We start from the raw sequence: 15,393 nt of genomic DNA, 5'->3' as shown, positions 1-15,393 counted from the left end.
GCCTCGTCCGCCATTTGCGCACCCTTGCGCCAACCGTCCACCTCTATTGTGGCCTTAAGACCTCCCTCGAAGCGCAGATAGGGAAACAGGTAGTCTTTTCGTCTTGTGATTGCTGACGCTATACTACTATGGCCATATGGTCGGCGCTCAAGCTGCCCCGAGGCACCGAGCCTGGTTGCGGTTGTTAATGCTATGTTCTTTGCTACCAGGTCTACAGGTGGAATGTGCAGAATGGCATACAGTGCAGCCGTCGGGGTTGTTTTCAGGGCTCCCGTAATGCTAAGCATCGATAGTCTGCATACCCCCTCTAATTTTTTGAGGTATATGGTTGTTTTGTGGCTTTCCACCAAACAAGAACTCCATAGTATAGAATAGGGCTTACAATCGCTGTAAAAACCCAATGAGAAAGAGAGGGCGATAAGCCCCACGTACACCCCAGCATTCTTTTACATGCATAGAGTGCCGCTGAGGAGAGGGTCACTCCACGTTGAGCTTCCATGACAGCTTACTGTCTACGATGATTCCTAGATATTTTGTGCAAGGTTTCTCCTGTAAGGTCACCCCTCCTAACTTAGGCCTGGTCCAATTTGGGATCTTGTACCTCTTTGTAAACAGGACCATAATCATCTTCTCCGCATTGACTTTCAACCCAATATTAGATGCCCAGGTATGAATATCCCGAAGCGTCCGATCCATCAAAGAACTAATCGTTGAAAGGCACTTTCCACTTATGACAATTGCAACGTCATCTGCGTAAGCCGTAAGTTTTACGGGTCCCTCATCGAATCGCCTGAGCAGTTGGTTGATGACCAGCGTCCACAGCAAAGGTGATAGCACCCCTCCCTGCGGCGTTCCCCTGTCCACTGATTTCGTGGCCTCGTACAATCCCCATTGTGATGTAATCTTCCTGCAATTTAACATGCAGCCGATCCATCTGATTAAGGCGGGATGTACTTTAATGTAATTAAGACCATCCATAATCGCCCATTTAGAAACATTATTGAAAGCCCCTGCAATGTCCAAGAAGACTCCTAGAGCATACTCCTTATATTCCAGGGATTTCTCTATGCTTATTACCACCCTATGCAATGCGGTGTCTACCGTCTTGCCTTTGGTGTACGCATGCTGTGTTGTGGAGAGCAGCTTTTCATCCACGTTGGACTTTATGTACACATCTATCAGCCTCTCAAAGGTTTTGAGCAGAAATGATGTTAAGCTAATGGTCTATAGTCTTTGGGATACACGTGACAAATCTTCCTCGCCGTTGGTAGGAAATCTACGCGAGCAGTTCTCCAAGAGTGCGGTACATGATTCAGCCTTATGCACCCATCGAATATTATTTTAAGCCATTCCACGACCGCCATACTTGAAACTTGTAGCATGGCCGGGAATATACCGTCCGGGCTTGGCGATTTAAACTTAGAAAACGTTTTCACTGCCCATTCGATCTTGGTATCCGTCACCAAGCCCGGCACTACCCGATCCGTGATCGAAGTGTGAGTTATGTCTGCTGGCTCTTCTAAACCGTCGAGATTCCACGAGATTCTCTTCGCCCTGGAAATTTCACGCTTGTACATCCTCAGTAGATCCTTGTACTCGTCCCGACACGCTTCGCTTTCCGCGGTCTTCGCGAGCTAAAACATTTCTTTTACCTGTCTTCTTAGAAGACTCAGCTCATTGCTCCACCATGGCGGCTTTGCTTTTCCTCTGAATCTTCTTAGAGGGCAAGCTTTGTTATACGCAGTCGTAAGCGTCCTTGTTAGGAATTCATTCAGCTCCTCCAGTTCCTCCACATTGGCAACCCTTTTGGATTGTCCCAGTTTTGATTCTAAATGTTTCCGGAATTTAGTCCAGTTCGTTGACCTAGGGTTTCTAAAGGTTCCTCCCTTCTCTACCCTCTTTAGGAGGATGCTGAAGCTGATGTACGCTCGGAGCTCAATGTAATATCCAGAACATAGGGACATTTCCCCTGTTCGCTATATGCAAATTCTTTGCAGGATGTAACAAAATAGGGGTTCGCCTCTCTCGTTCGTATCTGCTCCTCCCAACGCATTGTGGTGCGCATTTGCATCTGCGCCTATGAACAACCGCCCTTTGCGGCCTTCCTCCCGTACTAGCCTTTTGCACTTCATCGGTGTAACCTCCGCAGCATAGGCCATTTAGCAGGACGCCAGGTTACATGCCTGCTTATTCTTTTGATCAACGGCCACCGCTATGAGGTCCTCAGTGGTGTAGTTAGGCAGCATATATGAATGCAGCTGTTTCCTTACCATTACTACAGCTCGCACCCGTCCTTCCGTTTGCGCGCAGTAAACGCCATACCCGCGCGCGCTAAGACCAGAAACCTTTCCTCCCGATGAGATCCACGGCTCCTGGATCAGCGCCACGTCAAACGAACCCTCCTCAAGGGTTAGGAGGAGTTCGCTCGACGCCACTTTACTGTGTTGGAGGTTTATCTGTAGGACTCGCAGCACCATTGGGCTGTTTGTCCCCCTCCAGCACCTTCGTCGTGACGTCGTCGTCCTCCCCTTGCCCTTTTGGTTCAGAGAAATCGAGGCCCCCTTCAGCCTCTTGTAACTGTTGTGCCAGGTGTTCCTCCGTGCGATTCACAGCACCATTTGGCGGATGGTCCCCTTCTAACACCTTCGTGGTGACGTCGGGGACATCCACCTGTCTTTTTTCCCTTAGGCTTTTGAGGTCCTTTTCGACTTCGCCCACCTCTAGCGTGTTAACATTTTTATACTCGGGACTTCTTTTCCTGAGTCGCGTGTAAATTTTGCCAGTGCCAAAGGACATTTTGCCAAGCTGCGTGTACAAAATATCCTCCGCCTGCTTGTTTATTTGGAAGGTGTAGAACTGACCTTACTCGGTAGGCCGAGATTCCAATTCTGTGTCGGTATGTTCGGATTCTGATTCTGCAGAAGTCGCAGTGTATCCTCCGACTTCATCACGCATGGTATCCACACCTTAACTTTTGGTACCGTGGAGATTTGCGCTTTATCCACCACCTCAAACTGCGCGTTCGTGCCTTGCCTTTGGAGGTTTGGAACCACTTCCTCCAGCCACCGCAAGCTCGCGATATTGTCGCACGCTATCATCTTCACACCATTATACCATCCCCCCGAATCAAAGGTTGGAAGGGGCTTACTTGGTTGTTCCCGCATCATCTTAAGCATTCAGCTAATAAGGTCCCTTTCCAAAGATCTCCACCTTTCAGTAGTAATTTTTCCGAAAGGACTGCTACGATCAACCAGCGCCACAGTCAGTGACTGCTTTGCCACATCACTCATCTTCTCGGGAAAAGCCGGAGTCTTAGTGTTATCTCCCTTTGGCACCTCCGAGAAAGCCGGACTCTTAGCGTTAACTCCCTTTAGCACCTCCGAGAAAGCCGGAGTCTTAGCGTTATCTCCCTTTGGCTTATCTCCTACTTCCGTCGTCGGAGTCTTAGCGTTATCTCCCTTTGGCTTATCTCCTACTTCCGCAGTTGGAAGTTTCCTCTGACTCGCAGCTTTCGAGGTAGTTGCTACCTCGCTATTAGGGCCCATCTGTCTTACAGCTTTGGGCCTACTTGTCTTGTCTATGCGACTGCCCTGCCTCACGGCTCTAGGACTGGGTCCTTTCTGCCTCTTGAAAGCAGGCTTGTCGCCTTCCGCAGAACGTTGCCTCTTCATTCTGCCATTCGACGCTTCTTCCTCCTCGTACCGGTTGCAGAACCGAGGGTTTCTCGAAGCAAACCTTTTGAGCTGCCTTCGACCTACTTCTACCGCCTCATGGACCCATTTCAAGCGCTCGATCTCCACTTCTGTTGGGTCGACCACTGCTCCCAAGCGTTGTACATTTCTTAGTGCTGCACGGTACTGCGAGAGAGCTCTTTTACTTCCTCTGCTCCGTACCCTTCTCCACTCTTCTACTCCGTTTTCATTTGTGTGCTTCTCCAACACGGAGTTCATTGAATCAGCACAATTGATTGGATAACGGTTGGTTGTACAGGTATAAAGGAATCGCGATAGATATAGACTTCCATATATCAAAATCATCAGTATCGAAAAAAAATTTGATTGAGCCATGTCCGTCCGTCCGTCCGTCCGTCTGTCCGTTAACACGATAACTTGAGTAAATTTTGAGATATCTTGATGAAAATTGGTATGTAGGTTCCTGGGCCCTCATCTCAGATCGCTATACAAAATGAACGATATCGGACTATAACCACGCTCACTTTTTCGGTATCGAAAATTTCGAAAAATCGAAAAAGCGCGATAATTCATTACCAAAGTCGGATAAAGCGATGAAACTTGGTATGTGGGTTGAACTTATGACGCAAAATAGAAAATTAGTAAAATTTTGGACAATGGGCAAGGCACCGCCCACTTTTAAAAGAAGGTAATTTCAAAGTTTTGCAAGCTGTAATTTACCAGCCGTTGAAGATATCATGATGAAATTTGGCAGGAACATTACTCCTATTACTATATGTGTGCCTAATAAAAATTAGCACAAGTCAAATTTTATGAAAAAGGTCAATATCTTTACAGTATATAAGTAAATTATGTCAACATTCAACTCCAGTAATGATATAGTGCAACAAAATACAAAAATAAAAGAAAATTTCAAAATGGGCGTGGCTCCGCCCTTTTTCTTTTAATTTGTCTAGAATACTTTTAATACCATAATTCGAACAAAAATTTACCAATCCTTATGCAATTTGGTAAGAGCAAAGCTTCTATGACGATAACAGTTTTCTGTGAAAATGGGCGAAATCGGTTGAAGCCACGCCCAGTTTTTATACAGAGTCGACCGTCTGACCTTCCGCTCGGCCGTTAACACGATAACTTGAGCAAAAATCGATATATCTTTACTAAACTAAGTTCACGTACTTATCTGAACTCAATTTATCTTGGTGTTAAAAATGGGCGAAATCCAACTATGACCACTTTTTCGATATCGAAAATTTCCAAAAATGAAAAAAATGTCATAATTCTATACCAAATACGAAAGAAGGGATGAAACATGTTGATTGAATTGCTTTATTGACGTCTTCACATATACAACTAAGGGCCACTCCCTTTCAGAACCGTCATTAATACCTTTAGTTTGATACCCACTTGGTACAAAGACATTCTACAGTCACCTCTGGTCCACCTTTTTGGCGATTCCTCGAAAAGGCATCCACCTAGTGAACTAAGGCCCACTCCCTTTTAAAATACTCCTTAATACCTAGAGTCACCCCTGGTCCACCTTTATGGCGATATCTCGAAAAGGCGTCCACCTATAGATCTAAGTCCCCCTCCCTTGTAAAATACTCATTAACACCTTTCATTTGATACCCATATCGTACAAACAAATTCTAGAGTCACCCCTGGTCCAACTTTATGCCGATATTTCGAAAAGGCGTCCACCTATAGATCTAAGGCCCACTCCCTTTTAAAATAATCATTAACACCTTTCATTTGATACCCATATCGTACAAACAAATTCTAGAGTCAACCCTTATCCACCTTTATGGCGATATCCCTAAATGGCGTCCACCTATAGAACTATGGCCCACTCCCTCATAAAATACTCTTTAATGCCTTTCATTTCATACACATGTCATACAAACACATTCCAGGGTTACCCTCGGTTCATTTTCCTACATGGTTATTTTCCCTTATTTTGTCACCATAGCTCTCAACTGAGTATGTAATGTTCGGTTACACCCGAACTTAACCTTCCTTTCTTGTTAAATATTGAATAGGAAAATTGATCAATGCAAACGGCCTTTGAGCTCAATTTTGAGTATCGATAACTTTCCGCGATCCTTTTAAATAGCTATCATCCGGTGGCAAAATCCTGAGCCAGATAAATATGTTTGCATGTAAATGCAACAACAACGATTTGAGCCAGATAAATCCAGATAGAAGTCTGGTTCAATTTGTGAGCCAGATAATTTGTTAATTACTTCTTTTTAGGTTGGCAACGCGGCCTTTAATATACCTACTTTTTCAAAAATAGATGTCGCTGCTTAGCCTTTCGCCGTATGAGTTAAATGAACAACAGCGGCGACATCTGCCTATCACATTTCACGTATGCGAAAATTTTACGACATCTGCTTCTCAAGTCTCTCAATGATCCAGAGCATTGCCGTGAGAATTGAGCGTGAGCCGGAGCTGTAAAACTCACTGAAAGACGGCAAATGAGTATGGGTATCGAGTAGAAATTGGTATCCAAACAACACTAGTACGGGCACACGAGAGAAAACTTTCGTTGGAGTAAAGGAAAAATATATTTAAGTTTGCGTGATTTTTTCCTAATGCGATGGCATCATTGCTTATGCGCTCTCTCTCACAATTCGTTCTCTTTATGTCTCTGTTGAAATTGAATAATAATAGAGAACATTTTGCCTTTTCTCTTTGCTAAACTGAAATACCAACTTTGCCACCATTATAAATATGGCCCATTAGCTCAGTTGGTTAGAGCGTCGTGCTAATAACGCGAAGGTCGCGGGTTCGATCCCCTCATGGGCCAATGTACTTATTTTTCTATATGTAAACATTTTTTTATACTTAAAATTTATGAAAATGCTATTTAGGAAATTTCAAAAAATTTATTTATGTTTATAAATTAGTTCTGGGAATTATATCCATCTACAAATCTACTACCGATCCACATACAAGAACTTTTTTCATGCATACCAAAGAAGATAAATCTTTGGCGTAAACATTTCGTGACTGCAAATAATTAAGCGCCAAATACACTTAAAATTTAAACTAACCAATACTTGACTATGTAGATAAACTTTATAAACATAGCTACTTTTTACCTACTTTTGAAAATCATTAAGATAGAAAATTTGCTAATTCAGTCAGACTAACAGCTAGGAGTGGTTTCGTTTTATGTAAGTGCAATGAAGGAAGGAGCCCTAACTTAAAAGGTAGACAGGCAGCCACAATCATTCGAAGACATACACACTTGACGTTTACTTCACATTGTTGTTGTTGTTGTTGTTTTAGAGATAAATTTGCTCCCCGAAGGCATTGGGGAGTGTTATCGATGTGATGGTCCTTTGCCGGATACAGATCCGGTATGGCCACGTTAAACCTTCAGGCCATCCATCCCTCCCCACCCCCAAGTTCCATGAGGAGCTTGGGGTCGCCAGAGCCTCGTCTGTTAGTGAAACAGGATTCGCCGCGGATAGGTGAGGTTGACAATTGGGTTTGGAGAAGCTATATATTGCGCTGGCAACCTGATGGGTTGCGCTACACAGCCCCTTGAATCTGGTATTTTAGTCGCCTCTTACGACAGGCATATCTACCGCGGGTATATTCTGACCCCCTAACCCGCTGGGGCTACTTCACATTCTCCCTGCAGTGAATTCAGCTGTCAGTGCTTCATTTGATCCAAATGTACTCTTCACAGCAGACAGTATGGACTTGGAAAATTATGAATATGGAAAAGCCTTCGTCGAAAACATTGTGAATTCATACAAGCGAAAAATCTTTCTATTCCTCCATAGCCATACCTACCTGTCAAATAATAGCTGACAGGGAGAATGGCTGTCGCGAATGGCCAGAGAATGGAAGAAAGTTTTGTTTTTTTCCCGCCGTTATTAAATTGAAGTACCATGAATCGCCCATTTGTGTTTCAAATCAGCTTTTCTTTTAATTGTGTATACAGAATGTCAGACTAAATATTGACTTTAATTTGTAAAATCTAGCTACTAAATAAGATATATCAGCCAGTTAAGCAAGAATTTAAATTATGTAAATAATGCAATATGCCAGTTTGAAAAACACTTTTGGCAAATAATTTAAGTAATCGAACAGCGATTGAATAGGTGGTAGAGGCTGTTTACTATTGTGAACGTTTTTTTCAAACATTCGCCACTTGTATGAATTCACAATGTTCGAAAGCTTCTGAGCGAAAACCGACTGTCAACATTTAAGCTGCTACTTTAAAATAGCGATGGCAAAGTAAGTAATATGTTAATGAATTTCATCCATACTATCGCTGGTTCAAAAGATAATTTTAAATCAAGTGAGCTAATTCGAATTAACAAACCGTCTGTTTTGTTTACTAGCTAAGAAATTTATTCGAAGAGTATGCTCTAGGTGTGTCTTTTTGTAATCTAAATTTATTTTTAATGAGAACTGCTGGCGTACTTTCAGGGCTATATTCATGTAAGTAGCTTCAGCTCCATATGTACTTTCCTTCAATTGTGATTGTTTTCGTGCAAAACATTCGTCGCATTAACGCACATTAAATATTTCTTTTTTGGCGTTTTCCTTATACATAGTACATAAACGTGACACTGAAATCATTAGTTAAGCTTCCAGTGCTTCAACACACCTTAGAAATTTTGTTTTAATTCGATTTAGCTCATAATGAACATAATTAAAGACATTCAATTAGTATTGAGAATGGTCAAGGAAGCAAACGTTTTATTTTAGAGTTACTAGGATTCGCGATTTTTTAGATAAACGTGAAATGTGTCTCCTCAGTTGTTTTTGTTTTGGTAGTTGTGCTTCGCCTTCAATATCCTCTAAAGATAGTATGGGGAAACTTGCAGTTTCAACAGGGTTGGAACAAGAGATACGGCTGTTGGAGCCGTTGGTTCCACATTGCAATGAAAAAGTGGGTTTGTGTTATGTAGGGAAGCGTTGCATGCTATGACATAGATTGGGTATGTCGGGATTGATTCTGAATAAGTGGAGGTTAGATCGAACGGGCCGGTTCGTGAGGACCTCACACAGTCTCATTGAGTACGTAGTATTATGGATAAGTGGCAGTTTTACCTTTCCCAGTATCTAGATTTAAATGGTGCCAGGATGACGAGAGTCTGCCGGATATTGCTTTCCTCAACTGCGAGCTTAGGATATTCGTTATTAGGATCGGGGTACAACGGGGATTTATTGGCATAATAACTTGCCGGCTTTTTGTGAAATTTCTTCATAGCGCTTGCAGAGATGACTTCCTAAGTTCCTGGGAGGCCAAGCCTCTTCAGTCAGATGTATGTTGGGATGCCCAGGATTCTGCGTATTCAGCAGAAACTCTTTGTTCGCATTTCATTTTTGTCCTTTATGGGGAGTATTCCCGACTCACTGCGCAGATGATGTTATGTTGACAGAAGATGATATCCCGTGGCAGTTCTGAGTGTGGTGTTTAGACGGGCATGGCGTAGCATACTTACAAGCGGCCAGCCAATTGCTTTATAGGTGGTTATCAGGGTCTCTTTGGGTTGGCGGTATGGCCTAGAAGGTTTAATTTGTTTATATTAAATCCTTCCCGAGATGGTAAGACTGATACCTTGATGCTGCTGGTAACCGAACGTACCGGATCTATATCCGGCTGCATGCTCGCCAAAATTCAGGGCCTGATCGAACGTCACTCTCAGTATTTTTGAGTGTAAGACAATCAAAAGCGCAATGCCATCGACCTGGATGTTCAATAATGAATATTGACATTTGCCACGCCCACGTTGTCAGTGTGAACTACTAGGGAGATATTCGTTGATTTTACAGCAAAGTTCATTAATGAAAGGGTGAGAGCCTTTTGCCATTATCGTGCAGTCGTCGGCGTACGACACAATGGTTACTTCTTCTATTGGGGCAGGGAGCTTCGATATGTAAAAATTTAACAAAAGTGGGCATAAGACACCACCCTGCGGCACCTCCTTTTTAATTCTTCTGGAGTTTGAACTGGACCGATGCTTGCCGACACACACAGATAATTTGCAGTCCACCTTTTGAGACTGGGAGGAAGGGTCGACCTTTCCAAGTCTTGCATTAGCGTGCTGTGATTGACTGTGTTAGTGAACTAGCTGCCGAGCCTCCAAACCTAAACCCCGGGCGATTCTATATAATTTTGAGCATATGCAATACTTACTAGGAAGGATATATGGCAGTTCTGGGCTTTGGGTTCAGGTCATAAAAATAGGCCTCCAAATTTGGACAATAATATGTGTTAAGTTAAATTAGCATAACAGAGAGCCACACTTAGGACGGTTCGTCGACTGTGTTTTGTTACATATGGCATTTGCTTTCTAAGTGAAGGCAACAGTACTGGCTTGGATCTACTCAAAGTCTTGCGTTATATAGGGTTTGATAAGCGCATTTGTTATCTCTCTTTTATCGTGTGGATATTTGAATCATCAAATCAACCTAAATTTATATTTTGTTTGCTGATTCATTCCAATACATGCACACATACATAGCTGTTCTGTTTTATTCAAGTTGAGATGCGATCTACTACATATTTGTGAAACTATGTAATTATGTACATACATATGTATGTATGCCTATATCTTCTAGATTGAAGGGAATAAATGGGATCCAACGAACTTTTTCTAAAACATATTTCGAGTGCCCTAGTCTACTATACCGGGAGGGATGAAGGAACTTTGTTCAAATATAGGAGGGAGGAGGCGATCTAGATTCAGAAAGGGAGATGTACAGTTAATAGGAGATAGGTATAAAGTGAAATAACGGAGATAGCTAGAGAGAAAGAAAGCTAAAAGGAAAGGGAAGATGATATAATGAATATATTTGAAATAGATACCATCCTCAAATGAAATTAATATAGTTTAGGGTGATCTGAAGGTTTTTATCACTGCTCGTTTACAATCAAAGATGTAATACATAAAGAGATTGTGCATGTTACTTTTAGAGGGTATTTGTATAAGATATTAGTTGCAAGGAGACTCATTGTTCGAAAGCATACCGTAGGGAGGCGACCAGTATCCGTCAAGAAACAGATAGCGGTGCATATTTTCTTTCAGGACCCTGGCAAAGTTGTAATAGTCATAAGGGCTTAAAGGCCAATTAATGGTGACTTATCCATAACCGGATAAAACAGCTGATCGAACCAACCTTATGGAAATCACTGTAATCGATTAATGGTGCCATACAATAACGCTAAATCCATAAAAATATCATAGCCAACCAATTGGTGTTTGGTTTTTTGCCATATCCGTAACCTAAAAATATTTGAGTTGGAGAATTTATTAACTTTTTTTAGATTTTATTTATTGTTTTGGATACGTTTTGATTAAGAGCCTTATTTTTTGTGATATATGTTTTAATTGTTTGCGTTTTCTTCACTTTTATGAAATTTTCACGATTTTTAGGTTAAGGCACCAATAACTGATGCCAATTTGATATGGATAAGTAAAAATATGGTTATGACTATGACGTTAGGGTTAAGGAAGTTTAATTGGCCCTTTAGTCATAACCATATTTTTGCTGAACCATATCTATTGGCATCTGTTATTGGTGACTTAACCTAAAAAATGTGATAAATTTCATTAAAAAAAAATTCATGAAATTTAAATCAAATTGCACAATTAATAAATCACTGAGTCAAAGCGTATCCAAAACAAAAAATAAAATATGTAATAATTTAATAAATTCACCAACTCAAATAGAAAATTGAATCTTTATTTGGGGAATTTAAGATTTTTCAGGTAAACTTAAATTTTAAGACTTTTACTTTAAGTACTTCTACCGCCTCATGGACCCATTTCAAGCGCTCGATCTCCACTTCTGTTGGGTCGACCACTGCTCCCAAGCGTTGTACATTTCTTAGTGCTGCACGGTACTGCGAGAGAGCTCTTTTACTTCCTCTGCTCCGTACCCTTCTCCACTCTTCTACTCCGTTTTCATTTGTGTGCTTCTCCAACACGGAGTTCATTGAATCAGCACAATTGATTGGATAACGGTTGGTTGTACAGGTATAAAGGAATCGCGATAGATATAGACTTCCATATATCAAAATCATCAGTATCGAAAAAAAATTTGATTGAGCCATGTCCGTCCGTCCGTCCGTCCGTCTGTCCGTTAACACGATAACTTGAGTAAATTTTGAGATATCTTGATGAAAATTGGTATGTAGGTTCCTGGGCCCTCATCTCAGATCGCTATACAAAATGAACGATATCGGACTATAACCACGCTCACTTTTTCGGTATCGAAAATTTCGAAAAATCGAAAAAGCGCGATAATTCATTACCAAAGTCGGATAAAGCGATGAAACTTGGTATGTGGGTTGAACTTATGACGCAAAATAGAAAATTAGTAAAATTTTGGACAATGGGCAAGGCACCGCCCACTTTTAAAAGAAGGTAATTTCAAAGTTTTGCAAGCTGTAATTTACCAGCCGTTGAAGATATCATGATGAAATTTGGCAGGAACATTACTCCTATTACTATATGTGTGCCTAATAAAAATTAGCACAAGTCAAATTTTATGAAAAAGGTCAATATCTTTACAGTATATAAGTAAATTATGTCAACATTCAACTCCAGTAATGATATAGTGCAACAAAATACAAAAATAAAAGAAAATTTCAAAATGGGCGTGGCTCCGCCCTTTTTCTTTTAATTTGTCTAGAATACTTTTAATACCATAATTCGAACAAAAATTTACCAATCCTTATGCAATTTGGTAAGAGCAAAGCTTCTATGACGATAACAGTTTTCTGTGAAAATGGGCGAAATCGGTTGAAGCCACGCCCAGTTTTTATACAGAGTCGACCGTCTGACCTTCCGCTCGGCCGTTAACACGATAACTTGAGCAAAAATCGATATATCTTTACTAAACTAAGTTCACGTACTTATCTGAACTCAATTTATCTTGGTGTTAAAAATGGGCGAAATCCAACTATGACCACTTTTTCGATATCGAAAATTTCCAAAAATGAAAAAAATGTCATAATTCTATACCAAATACGAAAGAAGGGATGAAACATGTTGATTGAATTGCTTTATTGACGTCTTCACATATACAACTAAGGGCCACTCCCTTTCAGAACCGTCATTAATACCTTTAGTTTGATACCCACTTGGTACAAAGACATTCTACAGTCACCTCTGGTCCACCTTTTTGGCGATTCCTCGAAAAGGCATCCACCTAGTGAACTAAGGCCCACTCCCTTTTAAAATACTCCTTAATACCTAGAGTCACCCCTGGTCCACCTTTATGGCGATATCTCGAAAAGGCGTCCACCTATAGATCTAAGTCCCCCTCCCTTGTAAAATACTCATTAACACCTTTCATTTGATACCCATATCGTACAAACAAATTCTAGAGTCACCCCTGGTCCAACTTTATGCCGATATTTCGAAAAGGCGTCCACCTATAGATCTAAGGCCCACTCCCTTTTAAAATAATCATTAACACCTTTCATTTGATACCCATATCGTACAAACAAATTCTAGAGTCAACCCTTATCCACCTTTATGGCGATATCCCTAAATGGCGTCCACCTATAGAACTATGGCCCACTCCCTCATAAAATACTCTTTAATGCCTTTCATTTCATACACATGTCATACAAACACATTCCAGGGTTACCCTCGGTTCATTTTCCTACATGGTTATTTTCCCTTATTTTGTCACCATAGCTCTCAACTGAGTATGTAATGTTCGGTTACACCCGAACTTAACCTTCCTTTCTTGTTAAATATTGAATAGGAAAATTGATCAATGCAAACGGCCTTTGAGCTCAATTTTGAGTATCGATAACTTTCCGCGATCCTTTTAAATAGCTATCATCCGGTGGCAAAATCCTGAGCCAGATAAATATGTTTGCATGTAAATGCAACAACAACGATTTGAGCCAGATAAATCCAGATAGAAGTCTGGTTCAATTTGTGAGCCAGATAATTTGTTAATTACTTCTTTTTAGGTTGGCAACGCGGCCTTTAATATACCTACTTTTTCAAAAATAGATGTCGCTGCTTAGCCTTTCGCCGTATGAGTTAAATGAACAACAGCGGCGACATCTGCCTATCACATTTCACGTATGCGAAAATTTTACGACATCTGCTTCTCAAGTCTCTCAATGATCCAGAGCATTGCCGTGAGAATTGAGCGTGAGCCGGAGCTGTAAAACTCACTGAAAGACGGCAAATGAGTATGGGTATCGAGTAGAAATTGGTATCCAAACAACACTAGTACGGGCACACGAGAGAAAACTTTCGTTGGAGTAAAGGAAAAATATATTTAAGTTTGCGTGATTTTTTCCTAATGCGATGGCATCATTGCTTATGCGCTCTCTCTCACAATTCGTTCTCTTTATGTCTCTGTTGAAATTGAATAATAATAGAGAACATTTTGCCTTTTCTCTTTGCTAAACTGAAATACCAACTTTGCCACCATTATAAATATGGCCCATTAGCTCAGTTGGTTAGAGCGTCGTGCTAATAACGCGAAGGTCGCGGGTTCGATCCCCTCATGGGCCAATGTACTTATTTTTCTATATGTAAACATTTTTTTATACTTAAAATTTATGAAAATGCTATTTAGGAAATTTCAAAAAATTTATTTATGTTTATAAATTAGTTCTGGGAATTATATCCATCTACAAATCTACTACCGATCCACATACAAGAACTTTTTTCATGCATACCAAAGAAGATAAATCTTTGGCGTAAACATTTCGTGACTGCAAATAATTAAGCGCCAAATACACTTAAAATTTAAACTAACCAATACTTGACTATGTAGATAAACTTTATAAACATAGCTACTTTTTACCTACTTTTGAAAATCATTAAGATAGAAAATTTGCTAATTCAGTCAGACTAACAGCTAGGAGTGGTTTCGTTTTATGTAAGTGCAATGAAGGAAGGAGCCCTAACTTAAAAGGTAGACAGGCAGCCACAATCATTCGAAGACATACACACTTGACGTTTACTTCACATTGTTGTTGTTGTTGTTGTTTTAGAGATAAATTTGCTCCCCGAAGGCATTGGGGAGTGTTATCGATGTGATGGTCCTTTGCCGGATACAGATCCGGTATGGCCACGTTAAACCTTCAGGCCATCCATCCCTCCCCACCCCCAAGTTCCATGAGGAGCTTGGGGTCGCCAGAGCCTCGTCTGTTAGTGAAACAGGATTCGCCGCGGATAGGTGAGGTTGACAATTGGGTTTGGAGAAGCTATATATTGCGCTGGCAACCTGATGGGTTGCGCTACACAGCCCCTTGAATCTGGTATTTTAGTCGCCTCTTACGACAGGCATATCTACCGCGGGTATATTCTGACCCCCTAACCCGCTGGGGCTACTTCACATTCTCCCTGCAGTGAATTCAGCTGTCAGTGCTTCATTTGATCCAAATGTACTCTTCACAGCAGACAGTATGGACTTGGAAAATTATGAATATGGAAAAGCCTTCGTCGAAAACATTGTGAATTCATACAAGCGAAAAATCTTTCTATTCCTCCATAGCCATACCTACCTGTCAAATAATAGCTGACAGGGAGAATGGCTGTCGCGAATGGCCAGAGAATGGAAGAAAGTTTTGTTTTTTTCCCGCCGTTATTAAATTGAAGTACCATGAATCGCCCATTTGTGTTTCAAATCAGCTTTTCTTTTAATTGTGTATACAGAATGTCAGACTAAATATTGACTTTAATTTGTA

The 15,393-nt window shown here is 41.0% G+C and overlaps 1 protein-coding gene and 2 non-coding genes across 9 annotated transcripts in view; 2 read left to right on the top strand and 1 right to left on the bottom strand.

Moving 5' to 3' along the window:
* The window catches only part of ATP8A (ATPase phospholipid transporting 8A1), a 329,156-nt gene that overhangs the window by 307,654 nt on the left and 6,109 nt on the right, over positions 1–15,393 (bottom strand). The window lies entirely within an intron of this gene.
* TRNAI-AAU (transfer RNA isoleucine (anticodon AAU)) lies at positions 6,428–6,501 on the top strand. Its single transcript has one exon. It is a non-coding gene; the product is annotated as a tRNA-Ile (tRNA).
* Positions 14,139–14,212, top strand: TRNAI-AAU (transfer RNA isoleucine (anticodon AAU)). The gene has a single exon. It is a non-coding gene; the product is annotated as a tRNA-Ile (tRNA).

The sequence above is a fragment of the Eurosta solidaginis genome, chromosome 3 (genome assembly GCF_040869045.1).
Source record: "Eurosta solidaginis isolate ZX-2024a chromosome 3, ASM4086904v1, whole genome shotgun sequence".
Taxonomy (NCBI): Eukaryota; Metazoa; Arthropoda; class Insecta; order Diptera; family Tephritidae; genus Eurosta; species Eurosta solidaginis.
Note: the sequence above shows the minus strand (reverse complement) of the source record. Positions and strands in the feature narration are given on the sequence as shown.